The sequence below is a fragment of the Aedes albopictus genome, chromosome 3 (assembly GCF_035046485.1).
Source record: "Aedes albopictus strain Foshan chromosome 3, AalbF5, whole genome shotgun sequence".
NCBI lineage: Eukaryota > Metazoa > Arthropoda > Insecta > Diptera > Culicidae > Aedes > Aedes albopictus.
Window position 1 is genome coordinate 144719228 of NC_085138.1, and position 15581 is coordinate 144734808.

General features: G+C 38.1%; 1 protein-coding gene across 1 annotated transcript in view; it reads left to right on the forward strand.

The window, feature by feature from the left end:
• Nucleotides 1-822: 822 nt before the first annotated feature.
• The window catches only part of LOC134283980 (uncharacterized), a 32986-nt gene continuing 18227 nt past the window's right edge, over nucleotides 823-15581 (forward strand). The window contains exon 1 of the mRNA XM_062856361.1: nucleotides 823-2650. The gene's annotated coding sequence lies outside the window, so the exon portion shown is untranslated. The remainder of the gene's footprint in view (nucleotides 2651-15581) is intronic.

The window sequence follows — 15581 nt, forward strand, 5'->3', positions numbered from 1 at the left end:
CGCACGCGAGAGAGTCAAAATAAGCATGAAGCATTCACACGTGTTTACCGGCCTGATGCTAGTAGGATGACGAGATTCCTCACTCTTTTGAATCACATTGAAACACGTTGAACCCCATAACAAACTCTCCTGGTTGATAACGCATTCATGGCAATTATAGGCAATGCATCACACAAACCGGCGCGGCGACATTCGACAATGGGGGAGAGAGGACGACCGTGAATGAGAACATATTAAAGCATTACTCTCACAATAAAACATCGCCACACGCTGAAACGAAACCAAAAAGCGTTTGGGGAGAAGTGCACTAAAATGAAATCAACATTGTCAACTTTATCAAGAAAACTATATCAGGTAAAACTATATAATTTTATGACTGACAGTAGTGAAAGGATTGACGAGAAATTAAGAGATGAAAACTATTCACTACAGGTAAATTGAGTTATATATTGTTCCGTATAATTCCAACAATGAGGTGTCATCCAATGACAGAAACGTATTCCGATTTGAACTGTAAGGTCGTCAGTGTCCTATACTTGAATCGATTGAAAATTAGGCAGAGGTTTGTATCGCATCTAGGTTACAGTTTAATTTATTGAAACACCAAGAGCTTTGTAATAGTGATTTTAAGCGTGCACCCGCGGAAAATCCCCCAGAGAGAATGGGAAAGAGAAAACCGAAAACATCGCACCCTCTCCTAGAAAGCGAACGCGCGCGCGAGGAAATACGCACAACCGTGCACGGTGTGCCTCTCGATTCGGATTCTATGACTTTCTGACTCGAGGAGGTTTCGGTGTCTTTTCCTGCTGCTCATTTGCGTGAAATGCAGAGCAGCGGCAGCAGCAGCAGCAGCTCGACTCGACGACCGTCGACCGCTGTCGACCGACGGACGAAGTGGTTCCATTCGCGGTGAACTCGGCGGCCGGTTTAGTCTTCGCTCGGCAGCAGCACGCGTGACAACGACTTTCTGCGTTTGCAGTCGCGAACCTTTTCCTACAGCTCAGTGTTGTGGAGACGAATTTTATCTTATTACTACTGTAAGGTCGAAGCCTGGCATCTCTCTGAACGGAAGCAAAAGTTGCTGGGGATTTTTGTGTTCGGAGTGATTTCGAACGATACGGAAGATTAGGAGGGGGTTGATTGATAGTTGGTGACGAATTTTCCACTCAGCTCCGACGGACGGACGCTGAAGAACGTGAGAATTGCGGAAGATCTGAAAGTCAAGGTGCCGTGACTTGGAAGACTGGTGAAACGTGTGAACGTTCGAGTTTGGGGCAGGTGAACAAGTGTCCGAAGATTTGAAGTTTCTGGAAGATTTTGGAAGGTCCAGGACCTGTTCGTGAGTGAATTGTGCCCTCCGATCTGGAAGATGTCCCTCCGGGGACGACGGTGCGGGTCTTCACGCGAGTGGGTCACTTTGCCACCGGTGCCAGAAAATCGAGTACAATTTGTTATGTAAATCAGATGATTCTCGCTCGCAGTTTGACGAAGAGGACTGCTTCACGGTGCGACGGCTCTCCATCTCGGGAACGCGCGAGATCACACTTTTACTTTGGCTCACAGCGACGCGCGGTCGACAACGAGGACCAAGACCAAGTCGGCGACATCAGCACGGCAGCAGCAGTGTCTGGTTGTATCGAGAAGAGCTCTCATTAAAAGCCGATTGGATATTTTGAGAAATTAGTGTCGGACGGCTTATTTCTGTGCATTAATTCTGTGTGTTTTGTGTCTGCGGCGGTGAACTGCGCGAAAAACTTAACCGAGTTTTTCCACTACTGTTCCGTTTTTGTCTACCGCGGTAGGTCACGACTTTCGAGGGTAGTTCATCAACTGCAGTGAAGACCTACTCCGTTGTGGCGGTCACATACTCACGGTCAACTGGTGCCGGGAACGGAAGATCCTCGTATCACGTGAGAACACACGTCTACCGAACGATACAGTCAGCGGATCCACAAAAACCGCAGTGTCCTGTGCGGGTGTATCGAAGTTGTTATCAGTTTTTGGCGGATCGGCGTGCCACCGCTGCTGTTCGCGTAATCAGATTTATTCCTCGAAGAATCGACACATACACAAGTGGAAGTGATTTGTGCGCGTCTCTTGCTCTTATCGGAGAATCCTCACCCCGTAACGCATAAGTAGTGTGCTGTGCGAAATTGCTGTGCAAATTTCTACCGCGAGGTTGTTTGTTTTTCGCCTGACGAAGAAAAGATCGAAGAAAGTGGCGCTAGAAAGAAGCGTTGACCGAAAGGGGTTCGCCAAAGCGCGGCCGCTAATCATCATCCCGTCGCGTCGGTCGCTGCGGTGAGATAGTGCGGCAGTCGGTGTGTGATTCGTACTTAATTGCACGAGGAGAAGAGAATTCCTTATCAGTGGTGGAAATAGCGCACCTTGCACCTCGCGGCGTGTGCTACCAGACGTTGTTCGGTGGTTTGCGTATTCGTCGAATATGCGTACAGGGGCGCCCAGCGTGGTTTGATTAGTGGATGGTAGTGTAGCTAGGTTCGGCAACATTGTTGGGCGAAGAAACGCTTACACAGCGTGAAGAGTGATGACGATCGACTATCGAGGACAACGCTGTTGGCGCTATGAATGGACGGCGATGATGTGCAGAAATGTGATGAAGAAAGGTCGCAAGTGCGAACTTTAAACGGTAATTACCATATATTTTACAAGCTCATAATTTGTGATAATTTCTACATAGTTTGTGAGTTTATCAAAATAGATGGAACATAGTGTATTTAAAAGACAAGTATCAACTTTTTCTAGAATCTTTGTGTTTGGAAGGAATTGTGATAGAATTTTACTTCATGGAGTCAGCGTGTCATTCCTATAGTATACATTTACCTTTTCGAAAACATACAAATATCGCACCAATTGATTAATCTCTAATGAAATAATTTTGAAAGGATACTGAAAGTGATGCAGTCTTGCTTTCAAAAAAAAAAGATGAGCTCGTTTTTTCGTATTTCCGCTGAGTTGAATTCATAGAAAAGTTTTCAGCAGGTTTAGTGCTTAGTGTGTGATATGATACTTTCTGCATTTTAAGATTTCGATATTTCGGTCATAAAATAAAAAATAAGTAGGCATGTGGCTCCCATTTTCATCCTACGAAAAACAAAGGACTGTATGTTTTGTTTCTTGTTTTTGTAATTTTTGTTAGAAGTGAGCTTGTTTTCGAATAGAATGAATTTAGGAGCGTGAGATTACTTATGGCACTCATATTTTCCAATATTTAGCAGTTTTCGTTGAAAATTGTTTAAGATCTGAAAGTGATTCCAAAAGATCCATTTAAGTATTAAGCTGCGCTTAGATTTTTTGAATTATGGTCTAATTTTTGATGAAGCCTCTAGATGAATTTCTTCTAAAATACCTAAGACATTCTGATGGGATTCTAATAACATTTTCAATGGGGTTCTCACATAAATTGCTTGAAAAAAAATCTTGGGGTATAAAATGCCAGACGGAGTTGATAGTAAAAACTGTAAAATTTGAATTTTTGGTGAAATACCAAAAAGGAAATCCCCTTTTCTGGTGGAATTACTTGAAGCACGCCAAGTGTTTTAGTTGAAAACTGGTAAAATTTCTGTCGTTATTTATCTGGTTTATTATGATGAATACTTGGAAGGTTTTGTTGAACTGACAAAAAATTCTTAATAAATTTCTTGAAAATAAAAAAGGTATTTCTGAAAAATACTTTAATAATGCAGTTCCTTATGGAATTCCTGGCTAAATTCATTAAGGAACTGCAGAGGAGTTCCAGAAAAAGTTTCTAGCTGAACTACCAATTTAGCAGTCCAGGATTTTTTTAAGAATCGCTTTGATTGTCGGAAGAATTTTTAGATCATTGATCTTCCCGTACAGAAGTTTCAGGAGAAATACTTTAAAATAAATCCTGGTGCAACACATTATAATTTTTTTTATGGGGAAATTTCTAAAAAAAATCTGTGAGCATCTAAAACGTTTCTAAGAATTTTATATTGCAATCGCTGAGGATTTAGATGTTCATCTAATCCCATCCGAAGGAGGTTTGGATTGTGAAAAGAAGCTAATCATGTGCGACTGTGGAATCGAGTTCAGTTCTGCGCCTACATGCGACGGAGATAGTCGAATGACTCCGTAGCTTGAAGGAATAGAAACGCCCGTCTAGCGAATTGGGAGTCGTGAGTTTGAGTCTCACTACGCATGGATTTCTTTTCATAATTCAAAGCTCAATTTGTTCATCGAGCACATGTTTCTGTTGTGCACATGGATGTCAAAGCTCTTTCAACAGTATAACTTCCACGCATTGGCTTGGTCAGCCCAAGCAAAATGAAAAAATGACATTCAGAAGTTATTTTCTCAAATTTCCTGAGTATTATTATTATAACCTTTATAACTACTTATTAACGATACTTTGTCATTATTGTGGCAATCGTGTCATTTTTTCTGAGTAGGTTACATTAAATTTCTACTCAAAATTACAATATTTTAAAATCGACAAAAAAATTCAACAGGAAATTTTATTTGGCGCTATTAGTGGTCACCCTGATGAATGAGTTTAGAGCAGAATTTTTGAAGAATATTTTGAGATACTGCCATAAAATCTTTGAGAGATGTACTGACTTTACTGCTAGATGATTTTTTTTAAATACACGTTTTTTAGAGTAACTGGAGAAATTCTTGATAAATCTTTACAGAGATGACATCTGGCAGCATGGGTCGTTTGGTCGAATGTTGTAAGGCTGAGTTATGGTAAAAAGAATTCTAACACACAGTGGCCCGGTTTCATATTAATTTGGCCGAATGCAATAAATCCGAACGTGATTTGATCGAAAGGGTCATTTGGCCGATTGCCATTCCAAATGGTCAGCAATTTCAAATATATTTTACGGAAACGGTTTTGGCGAAACTCCGCAAAAGTTTGGAAGCATCGGCTCATTTCAGTAGGTAAGGATTTCTAGCAGTGCTCATAGAGAGCTTTGCAAAGGAAGTATTTTTGTTTGATTTTTTTGCAGTCACCACGCCACGAGAATTAAAAATCTTTCGATTTTGTTTTGTTTTGACAAATTTTCTTTTTTCCATTTTCCCAAGTGAAACATGTGATAATTTAGCTTAGCTACACTATCCTATTGTAGTCTGAAACTGGTAATGAAGACATTGTCTTTTCAGGCATTTCATTTTCATCACATTCCCATCAGATAACTAAACTCATTTAAACTTCAACATTTGTTCTAATTATAATAAAAATGATTCCGTATTTTGTCATAGTGTACCAGTTATGGATATAAAAGGAATGCATGCAAATAGTGTGAAGTAGAACCGGAATTTCAAAATATATCCATAATTGGTACATGATTCCTATCATTGACACACGCCGTGATAAAAAAAATGCAGTTTTGACTAGTTTTTTTCCTTAAAGTATGATAACTACGCAATCATTTGAAATATTGCTGAAACTTGTCGATCTTCTTGCTATTTTTGTAGACATAGTTTTCCTTGGGTAGTGCCATGATTGGTACAAGCTCCTTGTACTGGCTTCTAGAGCATCGATTGGCTTGAAATTTTAAATGCAGCTTACAAAAAACTTGATATTTTATCTCTGTGAAATGTGTACCCTCCATCGTACCGGAACAGAATGATCTACCTGATGGTTTGTTATAGCCGGGTAGGTTAAATTCTCTGGACAAAAGTCTGACCACCCCATGAACATTTGCCCGGAAACCAGATCATTTAGCTTCCTCAGGCCACCCTCTAAATCCTCAAGTATCTATATGTAATGTTCAAATATAAAAGAGAACAACAAGGAACGAACTCACTGGAACGGATTGAACCTAGGACCTTCTGCATACGAATCAGAAGCGACAGCCACTGGACCACCAAGCCCGTCTCTCCGGTCATCCAACGAAGGATAAACCGGAAAAAAATCGGAAGAATTGACAAAATTTTCTTCCCCCTGCGTACCCAATCTCGAAACGACGATGGATGGCCTAAAGCGAACGCGAGCTGGTCGTCTGCTGAGCGCTTTTTCGGACACACTGTTTACTTTTTCGCCAACTAAGCATTGGGGATTATTGATAATTTAAAAGTTTTTATAAAGCTGCTATTTAATAAAAAAAAAACAAAATTTTAAAATTGATAACATTTCAAAATATAAATGTTTAGGGTTATTCATGTTTCCGCAGAAATGTTCGCTTTAAAAATACATACAATGATGCAAAGGCGCGACCACGTCCAATTGCGTGGGTAGGACAAATGCCATCATAGGAAGTTTTTGTAGCAGGTCTTGAGCTACTTCCAAGTCTTACAAATTAAATATTAAAAATGCTATCATCTTTGTTTGAAACTCAACTTAACAACAATCCTAGAGCATTTTTTCAAAACGTTGAATTCTTTGTGAATTTCATGATGTTCTGGAGAAATGTTAGGCAAAAATTCATGGGGGGAGAAACTTCTAGAAAGTTCTAGAGAAATGCCTAATGGGGATTTCTGTTGAATGCTTCAAAAAACTTGATGGGAATTGTAGAGAAACAGTTCGATTCCCAGGAGCAATTTCCTAAAAAATATCTGGAATAATCATTGGCGAAATTGTTTGACAATATTCAATTTATTAAATAACCTCCGTTACCAGAATCCCTAACATTTTTTTTAGATTTATTGTGAATTTTTTTGACAACATTTCTCAGAGAATTGAAACTAAACTTTCTGTCTACTTATTGGCTTCTAGATTGTTTTTCTAAATTTTTTTTGAGTATTTCCAGAAAAAAATACTAACTAGAGAAATCCATACCGTTCAAAAAAATAGTGGGAAACAATAGATGGTTTCGTGGAAGAAGTCAATTCCTGATATAATGCCTACTGCATCACGAAAGTTATATTTCAATGGAATTGACTGCACTATTCCTGGACAAATAGGGTCTGAATGTCTTTTGCAAACGTACGCTCCTAAATCCATTCAATTTTTTTGGGAATAGTTCATTATTGAGTTAAGCAAGCTTTGTAGAATAATTGGAAAATTTCTTCAATACATAGTTATTGAAAGAATCGATAACGAATTGCTAGCAAAACTAGCAAATTTAGGTAGCGACGCTGCCGTTTTTTTTCCTATTCCAAAGATTAGTCCCGAATGGTCGATTTTATACTGGAAGCTGTAGAATATATTGAAATTTTTGTTTGTGTTTTTTTTTTTTCAAAAAAATCATGGGTAGGACAATACATGGACTGTCCTATCCCGGATTTGTCGTAGGTAGGACATGTCCTACCTGTCCTACCCACTCATCGTGCCACTGTTACGTTGAATGATAAACTAAATCTCTGAAATTTATTGATTTCAATATATTTCAGAATCGGTTTTTATTCGTATTTTACTAAAAAAGTAAAACTAGGTACTTCGATGTTTTTTAATCTAATTTTATAAGTTTTCCGCCAATGAAATTTCTACTCTTTTTTATTCCTGTTCGTGTCTGTCACTGCGACCAGTTTTTAGATGTATTGTGACATTACCTGTATCCTTAGTGTAGTGCATGCCGCATTACTCAATTGCCATTGAAGGGTAATGAGGAATCGATTTTGATACAGTTTACTCTACTTATTTCCAAGCTAACTGATTTTCAGTAAAATTTTTGACTATTTTGTAAGAATAATGTGCCAGTGTGTACATTCTTGAGTCTTGACAGTAAAAAGTACAGCGTGGACAAAAAGGGATTATAATTTAATACTAGGAAACATTTCATCAAATTCAAGCTGACATTTAAAATTATAGAAAAGGGTGGATTTCACATGTCGAACAGTGCATTTTCAAATAGATTAACTTTTAATCAGCTTTCGTTTCATAAAGGATCAATTTCATCCCGGTATTTTTGTTTCTAGGAGCATTCAGTTTTGTTGATCAATTTAATAAACATACATTTACATACATCTTTGTCAGGGCTTGTACCGTCGTCGGGGGTGAGAATGGGTCAAAAATGCATTCTTCCACATTCATTGTTCAATAACTTTTGCTTCTTTGCTTAAAAAAGTATTTCGATCACTGGAATATGGTCTTTGGTAATACATGCACAAAAGATGAAAAAATATTTGGAGTTCGTAAATTTTTCTTAAATCTACAAGTGTATGAAAATTAACCCATTCTCACCTCTTCGAGGGAGTAACAATGGGTCAAGGGAACCAAATTTGTTCTGCATTGACAACAAAGCAAGTTAATTTATTTCTTCGTCAAGGTTGATACCGATAATATACAGGAGATAGACAAAATGATCGGAACAGGCAAAATTTTCACTTCTTAAAAAATGTTCAACTAGCTGTAGTTTTTCGAAAACAAACATTAAATAGGGAATCGCGCCACTTGGGCGGTGGCTTCTATATTCGTCTGTTTTCCACTATAACTCAGTCAAATTTGAACCAATTGACACAACTTTTGGAATGTGGTGAGATAGGTATAGTATGTACCCGTGTACAACATTTCAAGTCAATTGGTTCAAAATTGACTGAGTTATAGTGGAAAACAGACGAATATAGAAGCCACCGCCCAAGTGGCGCGATACCCTATTCTAAATTTTTCACTGTATGTTGATCAACTAGTATCAGTGGTCAAAATTTTGAAAAAATCAGGCTATTTTGCACGAAGTTATAAAGAGTATAGAAAAAGGTTTCATTTTCCGATAGCTAATTTTGAGGTGTTATATCTCCGGATTTAATGAACAGAATGCAATGAAATTTTGACCATTAATGACTTGTGTAATAAAGTATGAAACACTTTTGACTTAACTTAAAACTCCTAACACGGAAGAAAATTATAACGATTAACACCAAAGTAATCAAAACTTCAACATTGTTTCAAAATTCAAGATGTTAATTATAGTTCATTTAAATTTTCTTTAACTGACTTAAATATAAATATGCTTTAAAAGAATAAATTGAAAATGTAATAGGACGCATATTAAAAATAGACCAATTTACTAAAAAAATCATAAAATAAATGAAATCACTATAACTTTTTCTCTTCTTAATAAATTCAAGTTAGGTCAAACGTTTTTCAGAGCTCATTATATAAGTCATAAGTGGTCAAAGTTTCGTTCCATTCTGTTCATTGCTTCCAGAGATATAAGAGCTCAAAGTTGGCTATCAAATAATTATACCTTTTTCTAGAATATTTTTAAATTTGTACAAAATAGCCCGATCTTTTTCAAATTTTGACCTCTGATACACAACTATCTGACCAACTTACAGTGAAAATTTGAGAATATTTGATGCACTTTTCGAAAAGTTACAGCTAGTTGAATATTTTTTGAAAAGTCAAAATTTTGCCTGTCCCGATCCTTTTGTCAATCCTCTGTTTTACATGATGGATATGAGTTTGAGATATTTAAAAGTATCAATTAACCTTAAAGTATGATGTTTCATCGAGCCCTTAAAGTGACGCTTTAAAAAGGCCTCATTTTCAAGCTTGCTATGACTAATTGCTCTAGAAACCTATTTTTTATTGACCGGAGGTGGTGTCAACTACGAAAATGACACCATACAAATTTTGATTCGATATTCGCAATATTTGATGAGATATTTCAGATAGTGTTTTGACCCAATCTCGTCCCTCTGACCCATTGTCACCCCCAATGACGGTACGTCAAAATAAGCCCACTTCAAAAGTGTTTGCTGGAATAATGCATTTTTTTATGATAGAGGGCTGAGTTTTCGTGGATTTTAACCGCATTTTTACAAACCTCATTCTCATCATTTTTTTTAACGTCTGAGCTCGACAAGCAAAGTTTTTATTGAAAGAAAAGGTTTAAGCCATTTAAGATTTGATTGAGATTTCTGGTATATCTTGAAAATTTTCCCAAGGGTTCTCCGAATGCTTTTAATTGGAATTTTTGGGTTCTTTGAAGAATATGCTAAAAACTTCCTGGAGATATTGTTGTAAAAGTCCTTGGGGAAGTTCAAGTTTTTACGGAGTTTCTTAGGAATCCAATAATGAGGTTTTCTTGAAAATTTTTAAGTTATGGTTTTCTGTACAATCACAGTAAGAATTTGTAGCAGCAGGCCAGTGCACAGAAAAGATGGAAAGGGAGGGGTTTTTCCTAATTTTGGCAAAAGGTAGAGAGGCGTCCCTAGGGTTTGGAACATCGATGAAGGGGGAAACATTATTTTGACGAAAACACTGCTGTACGGACAATTTTTTGATACACAGTTACAGTCTCGGTTCATGAAGAATTTCAAAATATCAAAACCATCTATGTGCATCTACCGCCAATACCGCTGTCAAGTTAGTTTATGTCAAAGAGAACAAACTCTATTTGGGGAGCTTGCTACGTCATACTTTTTGGCCAATTGTTTACATCACTTCCCTCTCGTAGCCTATTTTATACATGAATTGTAGCAACTCCTCCTTCCCCTTATAATTCGACGTTATTAATGGACAGTCCTTTTGTGAAGTTACACAAAACTGACTGGTTCCATTTTGGTTTAGTCTCGCACCATCACTCGAAAAACATTCTGGAGTGGTACCAATCTGAAGAGATCGATTTCATGCCGATGCCGCAGCATTTCAATTTCCTAGAATGCATGGTCAAAAGTAGGGGGTTGCCTTGAAGCAGATACCTGAATTTCGACGTTCAAATATTGCACAAAGCCATGTTTCTTGGGGAACAATTTCGTTTTGTTTTATTTCTAGAAAGTTCGAAGATCATTTGGCTTGGATTTTTATCGAATATATTCTGATTCCGTACACCCTTTAGGAGGCAGCTACATTAATTGATTTTTAAGTCTAGTCTAGTCTACACATACACAGCCATTCACTGAAATAATCCTGGAAAATGATAGAATCGGCTACTTCTACCATTTTTCTTGTCATTATCAATATTTGCAAGGCATTGGAGATGTATTACACGTATTGAAGCGGCCAGGCCTACTGTGCAGCGTTATTGAATACAATTGAACAGAACTATGGAACGGCGACATCTCGTCGTATCGTATATGTAATAAATGTGAAGCGAAAACGTTGGGAGTGACGTTGCTAAGAAAGTTAATGTCACTCCGTTGGGGCTTCTCTTTTTCCTGGGATGGGACAAAGGTATTTATGGTATGTATTAACCTCTTATGTTCTGGCTCGAAAGCCTAGGTTTAAGCGCCATTGCTCGCTCTCTGAAACGAGAAGAAAATATAACAATCCCTTCCCCGACTGGATTAAATACTCTGTATTTTTAACTGACAAACTACTTAGAATCATAATTACGAGTCTATTATGGAATCGGTAAAAGTTTCCACAATTTATATGAAATTTATACAGTATTTTGTTATAAATATTTGGTAGGAACTCTCATATAGAGAAAGCTACACCTAAATGGTATGGCATGGCATAGGTGCGTTGATCGATTAGAAAATTCACCTTTTACTGTACAATATTCTATTTTAAGAATCGATTTTATGAATGAAAATTCTTCAGTAGGTGTCGTATCAACATGCAGGGTACAATATCAACATCAGAAATATTGAGGTTTCATCAAATGGCTTGTTGGCAAAATTATTGTCGAAACCAAAACCAATATAAAATATGCTGCCATGAATCGCATGGCTGCCCTATTTGCATAGGAATTCCAGCAAACATGCTTTTGATATTCGATTCGCGACAGTATACAACACAATAATTTTAGCAAGGTGTACTTGAAGGTATATGCGATTACAATCTTGGATCAAAAAACCATTACCTTACAACCAAAAGCATTATACCCACACATATCATCCGGTTCAAACATCAAAATAAATACATTACACACCACACCTTGCACTGTCCATTTTTGTTTCGTTGACTAGCGTGATGCGCATAAGTTCCGATTGATCGTGCGCAGGCGGCACCGCATTATATATATACAGAAAAAAAATGCAACATCTACGCCATCTACTGTTATTGCCGATTAATTTGCGATTGCGATATATTTAACGGATCAAATCAGAACGAACTCACCAAATTAGCTTGATTGATGTGATGTCTCCCTTGGCATACGAAGCAACCGAGAAGTCCAGCACATTCAGCTCGTTCGATTCCTCCAGCACGGTACGCTTACGTTTGGTGGCGGCATGCTGCGGTGTATTACGCAAGACTTCCGATCGGGCCATCCACACTGGTGCTACTCGAAGTAAGATGGTGGACTCACTCCGATACATTTTCTAAATAGCCGCTCGCTTTCCAATCGGTCATTTTCACTTCTCCTCGTCAACACTCAAGAGGCAGCTTTATCTGCCTTGCAGATGATGACATCCAGATCAATTACACTTGATTAAAATAATTGTTCGGCACATTCAATTATCGAGGCAGCTACATTAATTGATTTTTAAAAATAAAAACACAAAAAACCTGTTTTTTTTTTTATTTACCGTGCTAATGAAATTCAACAAGTCCAGAATCTTTCAATATTTTGCGGACAAGAACATGGAAATAATTGTTTCAGTTTTAAATATGTACAATTTTCTTTTTCATATAATATAGAACGAGCTCACCTGCTTATTTCCCACTGCCTGGTCACATACAATCTAAACTGACTTGTTAGCGTCTACGCACGCGTAAAACGAAAATTCTGGAGCAACATTTGAAAAGGGCCCAAGAGGTCTTGTGTCTTTTTTCTAAAACACTCCGTAGGGCATAACAGCAGCCCGCCCACGCAAATGATCACCGTTATCTGAAAGATCGATGTTTTCTCTATCTGATAACGGTCTTAGTGTTTGTGAATAAGCTGAGGGGGGCTCAGGAGCGACGTGTGAAGTCATTGTTTACCAATGCTTATATGCCCTTTTCAAATGTTGCTCCAGAATTGAGTGCCAAAAAATCTGCAGCCCTTCTAGCAGTCATGCTTTAGTAACTACTACGAAGAAAACCCTTGATATAAGATCATCATTGAGAATTTGGAAATTTCAATTAGGGTATCGCGCCACTTGGGCGGTGGCTTCTATATTCGTCTGTTTTCTACTATAACTCAGTCAATTTTGAACCGATTGACTTGAAATGTTGTACACGGTTAGATACTATACCTATCTTACCACATTACAAAAGGCGTGTCAATTGGTTCAAATTTGACTAAGTTATAATGGAAAACAGACGAATATAGAAGCCACCGCCCAAGTGGCGCGATTCCCTATGACATTTACCATTATCTTCCTCTTATTTTTGATTTTCATTTATTTTCATTCAGGATATGGTGGTTCAAATTTCGCATGCTTGAATGAATTTCGCAACATTTTGTTGTGGCATGGCCGGGGTAACCCACCACCAGGTGCCTCATACTGCTCAAATAGACCAGTTCAACGGATTGACGTAGCCATTTTTTTTGCGTATATGTGATGAGTGATAAGCGATCACGCGAATTTAGTTTAGTGCACGCCCCACCACCACCCTCCTCGTGGCGTGGGCGTGCTGATCATTCAACGACGAGAGGGGAGCATATTGTTTTATTTTGTGCGAATTTTCTGCATTGTCCCCATCCATTCGGTTTTCGTCGTTGGTGGTACACCAAAGTCGACTCGCGAAATTCGCGATTTGCGGTTGTTTATCTACACTAGTGCGCGGTTGTGTGTGTCTGCGATAGCACATACCTACCTACCTAAGCCGAAAAGCGACGGAACGCAATTGTCACACATCACATGGTTTTTTTTTTTTTCGTCTGTCGGTTGATTGACGAACGGAATTCTAGCGCGTGGATGGGGGATGGATGGATGGATGGAAGGATGCATGAATGGTCGAATGAATGGCTTGACTTGGGTACATGACGGGTACTACATATTACAGAGGAGCCAGAGTGCCACAGTGATAAATGAAAACGAAAGTACACACTTAAGTGCCATTGACCCTAGCTGCTGGCGAGAGTTGGTAGAATCAGCCAGCCAGCAGCGGTGTGTTTATGATTGTGTTGCTCGGACGGGGATGGTAAAGTGCGGAGAAATGAGAGCAACAGAAGGCGATTATAGGTGGATGTTTGCGTGCGAGGTTTGTGGATGGGGCTAAATCTAAATAATGCGCATAAGAATTGTTTTATTTTGCTTTTTGCGGGACATCGACTGTATTTGGTTTTGCAGAATGTAGGTCGTTATCGGTCTTCACGTATTTGCTAGCAGATGACGTCAAGATACTTGGCAGAGTGCGGTGTTGCGCTCGTCTATCTAGGAAAGATTACTCATACCTAGTACCGTGCAAAACGTTTTGGTTGTTCAAACAGTCGTTGACTTCGGATTTGAAGAGTTTTTGTCTTCAATTGTTTTTAAAGTCTGTATCCGCAATAATCGGGGCACAGAAGTACGGCTATAGCTCTCTAATGAATCGGTAAAATTGGCCAAATAATTGACTGAGCACTCTTTGGTGTATGTTTATTATTTGTGGCAAATTTCATAAAAATCGATGCATTACTTTTAACTGTGGATGAAAAAAACGTGGTTTTAAGCATTTTGTATGACCAATTTTCACTCGCATAATTGATGGTTCTTTTACGCTACAGTTCAAAGTTCTGTGATGATAATTTTGAAATTTCGTTAGCAGTTATGATTCTTATTGAGACACTCTCTTGCAAAATTTCATCAACTTTGGTCATTTGGTTTGGAAGCTACTGGTGGTGATACGGGTGCGTGTTAGTGAAAATTTTTCGTGTTTTTCATGTGCGATGTTTGCCTATTCATAACTTTTGAATGTATTTGTCAATTTTCATGAAATTTTCACAGAAGGTAGTTGATTATGTGTATATTATGCCTGCAAATTTTAATGATTATTGGTATAGTATTTTCAATAGTACAATCGAAACAATAAAGGGTGCTGCTGACTATTTGCTACCTTAGGGGCTAAAATCACGTTCAATCTCAATACATGTTTCGACTATAAAATTGTTGATAGTGCATCGATTTTTTTGAAATTTTGCCCATGCAACATTTTTATGAGAGGTTTGTATTCAACATTTCAGCCATTTCCTTTGCCAAATTCAAAAGTTACAGCGCTGACAAAACAAAACTAGGGGCTGTACAAAATTCAATGGCGCACATTTTACTCTTCCATCATTACAACAAAAAGTACTGCAACGACTCACATGAAATTTTGTTGGTAAAATGAATACATCTTAAGATGTTATTAGGCCAAATTTGAGCTATTTTAATCTGTATATTCCAGAGATACAGTTATATTTATGTGTTCCGATTATTGTGGATACAGGCTTTACTGCTTTTTAAAATATCCTTTTTAGTCGTCTTTTTTTGTTGTTCTCATTATGGTCCTTCATCCTCTTCTTGTTGTTTTTTAATTCCCCTTTCAGTCCTCTTCTTCTCTTTGTCTACCCTTACTTCTTCTTTATTGAAGACGGGATTGGTATAGTCTATTGGGTACCGCTTCTGATTCGTTTGCAGAAGGTCCTGGGTTCAATTCGCAACCCGTCTCATTCCTCATATTTTGTATTTTTATGCATTCCTGCCAAGGAACCGTCCATAAATGACGAAGCATTTTTTGACGATTTTTGACACCCCCTCCCCCCTCGTAGCATATTTTCCCATACCTAATACATGGCTCGTAGCATTATCCGTGACTCCCCTCTCCTCCCTTAAACGCTAAATCATTTATGGACGACCCCCAATGTATTTCTTTG